The sequence below is a fragment of the Entelurus aequoreus genome, linkage group LG17 (assembly GCF_033978785.1).
Source record: "Entelurus aequoreus isolate RoL-2023_Sb linkage group LG17, RoL_Eaeq_v1.1, whole genome shotgun sequence".
NCBI classification, from domain to species: Eukaryota; Metazoa; Chordata; class Actinopteri; order Syngnathiformes; family Syngnathidae; genus Entelurus; species Entelurus aequoreus.
In genome coordinates, this window is record NC_084747.1 from 5,915,523 (window position 1) to 5,920,522 (window position 5,000).

Sequence of the window (5,000 nt, forward strand, 5' to 3'; positions counted from 1 at the left end):
CACAAAAGTTTTTTTTACACCAAAATTAATCTATTTATTCTTCTTCTTGGCAGTAGGGCGTTTCTTCCCAATTGAATGCGATCACCTGCAGACCGGAAGCTTCCCGTCATTGTGATGAGAGCGACCAGTCTCTAGCTAGCTGCTAAGCTAGCGCGGAGAAAGGCAGCGCCGGTCAGTAAGAAGCTACTCCTACAGACCGCGACCACTTCCCTGAGGACAGCAGGAACTTCACTCGGTGACAGAAAACACTGTGAGTAATGGCTTCCTGCGCGTCTTGCACCATACTCACGGAGAGGTTGGCTCTGCTAGAGGGCCGTGTCCGCCAGTTAGAGCAGAGTAATGTCGTAACTTTAGATGTTGCGGACACATCTGCTAGCGTTAGCTGTAGCGAGCTAACTAGCCCAGCTTGTAGCAGTCCTAAGCGGCCTACAAGCTACGGTGTACCGGTTGAGACGCATAATAGATTTAGCTCTTTAGCTAGTCCTACACCCCAGTCTACCGGGCACCACACCTTAGTTATAGGGGACTCCATCACCCGAAACATAAAGCTTAGCAAACCAGCCACAATAAAGTGTATCCCCGGGGCCAGAGCACCTGACATTGAAGCTAATCTTAGGGAGCTAACTCGCAACAGGCCTAGTAAACACGTACGACAGGCTAATCGCACCACTAATTATGCGAATATAGTTGTACACGTTGGCTCCAATGACACTAGAATGAGACAGTCAGAGATTACAAAGAGAAACATAGCCAGGACTTGTGATCTCGCCAGAAAGATGTCCAGGCATCGAGTAATTGTCTCTGGCCCCCTGCCTGCGAGAGGCAATGATGAGAGATATAGCAGATTAGTCTCGCTTAACAAGTGGTTGGCTAGCTACTGTAGGACGCAGGGACTAACGTTTATTGATAACTGGCCCTCTTTCTGGGGCAAACCAGGCTTGCTGATGAGAGACGGCCTTCACCCTAACCAGGAAGGCGCCATCATCCTGTCTAGAAACATAGACTACTATTTAAGTCTCACTTGACTGACTACACTAGAGCAAGCCCGGTCACAGGCAATTACAATGTCTGTTAGTCCGGGTGAGGAGTCAGTTAAGCTAGAACTAGCCAGCGCCAGGCTGGATAATCCATGTACGCATAGCAATTCTCTTAGAATAATACACAATTCACATAATGTTTTTTCTGTTGTGTCTGTGTCAGAGGTGGACATGCATTCTACTGAGGTGGCAAATTATGATATGTCCAGTCTATTGCAGCACCAAGCAAACAATCGGAAAATTCCCGTCATATCAATTCCTAGATATGGTCGAAACTATTTAAAGTGCACTACGCATAATAAACGCAACATTGTTAATATTGTCACTACGGATAATCTTAACAAAAACTCGTCAAAACAGCCCAATACCTATAATATGGGCTTTTTAAACATAAGATCATTGTCTCCCAAGGCGTTATTGGTTAATGAGGTCATTAGAGACAACAATCTTAACGTCATTGGTCTTAGCGAAACCTGGCTCAAACCGGACGAATTTTTTGCGCTCAATGAGGCATCTCCTCCTAACTATACGAATGCGCATGTTGCCCGCCCTCTTAAAAGGGGAGGGGGTGTCGCACTAATATACAATGAAAATTTCAACCTTACCCCTAACCTAAATAATAAATATAAATCGTTTGAGGTGCTTACTATGAGGTCTGTCACACCGCTACCTCTCGACCTGGCTGTTATCTACCGCCCCCCTGGGCCCTATTCGGACTTTATCAGTGAATTCTCAGAGTTCGTTGCTGATCTAGTGACGCACGCCGACAATATAATCATAATGGGGGACTTTAATATCCATATGAATACCCCATCGGACCCTCAGTGCGTGGCGCTCCAAACCATAATTGATAGCTGTGGTCTTACACAAATAATACATGAACCCACGCATCGCAACGGTAATACAATAGATCTAGTGCTTGTCAGGGGTGTCACCACCTCCAAAGTTATGATACTTCCATATACTAAAGTAATGTCCGATCATTACCTTATAAAATTTGAAGTTTTGACTCTTTGTCAACAAGCTAATAATAATAATAACTGCTATAGCGGCCGCAACATTAATGCTGCCACAACGATGACTCTTGCTGACCTACTGCCTTCGGTAATAGCACCATTCCCAAATTATGTCGGCTCTATTGATAAACTCACTAACAACTTTGACGATGCCTTGCGCGAAATTATTGATAGTATAGCACCGCTAAAGCAAAAAAGGGCCCCTAAAAGGCGCACCCCATGGTTTACAGAAGAAATTAGAGCTCATAAATTATCATGTAGAAAGCTGGAACGCAAATGGCGCGCGACTAAACTTGAGGTTTTCCATCAAGCATGGAGTGATAGTTTAATAACTTATAAACGCATGCTTACCTTAGCTAAAGCTAAATACTACTCAAATCTCATCCGCCTCAACAAAAACGATCCTAAATTTCTGTTTAGTACAGTAGCATCGCTAACCCAACAAGGGACTCCTCCCAGTAGCTCCACCCACTCGGCAGATGATTTTATGAATTTCTTTAATAAGAAAATTGAACTCATTAGAAAGGAGATTAAAGACAACGCATCCCAGCTACAACTGGGTTCTATTAACACAAATACGACTGTATATACGACGGACACTGCCCTCCAAAATAGTCTCTCTATTTTTGATGAAATAACATTAGAGGAATTATTACAGCGTGTAAGTGGGATAAAACAAACAACATGTTTACTTGACCCACTTCCTGGGAAACTTATCAAGGAACTGTTTGTATTATTAGGTCCATCAGTGTTAAATATTATAAACTTATCACTTTCCTCCGGCACTGTTCCCCTAGCATTCAAAAAAGCGGTTATTCATCCTCTGCTCAAAAGACCTAACCTCGATCCTGACCTCATGGTAAACTACCGACCGGTCTCCCACCTTCCGTTTATTTCCAAAATTCTCGAAAAAACTGTTGCACAGCAGCTAAATGAACACTTAGTGACTAACAATCTCTGTGAACCTTTTCAATCCGGTTTCAGGGCAAATCACTCTACGGAGACAGCCCTCGCAAAAATGACTAATGATCTATTGCTAACGATGGATTCTGATGCTTCATCTATGTTGCTGCTTCTTGATCTTAGCGCCGCTTTCGATACCGTCGATCATAATATTTTATTAGAGCGTATCAAAACACGTATTGGTATGTCAGACTTAGCCTTGTCTTGGTTTAACTCTTATCTTACTGACAGGATGCAGTGCGTCTCCCATAACAATGTGACCTCGGACTATGTCAAGGTAACGAGCGGAGTTCCCCAGGGTTCGGTTCTTGGCCCTGCACTCTTTAGTATTTACATGCTGCCGCTGGGTGACATCATACGTAAGTACGGTGTTAGCTTTCACTGTTATGCTGATGACACCCAACTCTACATGCCCCTAAAGCTGACCAACACGCCGGATTGTAGTCAGCTGGAGGCGTGTCTTAATGAAATTAAACAATGGATGTCCGCTAACTTTTTGCAACTCAACGCTAAGAAAACGGAAATGCTGATTATCGGTCCTGCTAGACACCAACATCTATTTAATAATACCACCTTAACATTTGACAACCAAACAATTAAACAAGGAGACTCGGTAAAGAATCTGGGTATTATCTTCGACCCAACTCTCTCGTTTGAGTCACACATTAAGAGTGTTACTAAAACGGCCTTCTTTCATCTCCGTAATATCGCTAAAATTCGTTCCATCTTGTCCACTAGCGACGCTGAGATCATTATTCATGCGTTCGTTACGTCTCGTCTCGATTACTGTAACGTATTATTTTCGGGCCTCCCTATGTCTAGCATTAAAAGATTACAGTTGGTACAAAATGCGGCTGCAAGGCTTTTGACAAAAACAAGAAAGTTTGATCATATTACGCCTATACTGGCTCACTTGCACTGGCTTCCTGTGCACTTAAGATGCGACTTTAAGGTTTTACTACTTACGTATAAAATATTACACGGTTTAGCTCCAGCCTATCTCGCCGATTGTATTGTACCATATGTCCCGACAAGAAATCTGCGTTCAAAGAACTCCGGCTTATTAGTGATTCCCAGAGCCAAAAAAAAGTCTGCGGGCTATAGAGCGTTTTCTATTCGGGCTCCAGTACTCTGGAATGCCCTCCCGGTAACAGTTAGAGATGCTACCTCAGTAGAAGCATTTAAGTCCCATCTTAAAACTCATTTGTATAATCTAGCCTTTAAATAGACCCCCCCTTTTTTAGACCAGTTGATCTGCCGTTTCTTTTCTTCTCTCCTCTTCTCCCCTGTCCCTTGCGAGGGGGAGTTGCATAGGTCCGGTGGCCATGGATGAAGTGCTGGCTGTCCAGAGCCGGGACCCCGGGTGGACCACTAGCCTGTGCATCGGTTGGGGACATCTCTGCGCTGCTGACCCGTCTCCGCTCGGGATGGTTTCCTGTTGGCCCCGCTGTGGACTGGACTCCCGCTGATGTGTTGGATCCACTGTGGACTGGACTTTCACAATGTTATGTCAGACCCACTCGACATCCGTTGCTTTCGGTCTCCCCTAGAGGGGGGGGGTTACCCACATATGCGGTCCTCTCCAAGGTTTCTCATAGTCATTCACCGACGTCCCACTGGGGTGAGTTTTTCCTTGCCCGTATGTGGGCTCTGTACCGAGGATGTCGTTGTGGCTTGTACAGCCCTTTGAGACACTTGTGATTTAGGGCTATATAAATAAACATTGATTGATTGATTGATTGATTGATTCTTCATCACCAGATTTTGGCGCGCTCTACCTTCCACATTTTTCATTCAGATTCAAACTGTTCCAACATCAAACTGTTCAGCCTATTGGGGAATTGCAGGCTTTCCATTGACAAGAATAGAATAGAATAGAATAGAAAGTACTTTATTGATCCCTGGGGGAAATTCAGCACCACAGTTCGCTCACAATAGACAATAAACACTTTGGTATTTTTTACATGTGAATAATATAAATACA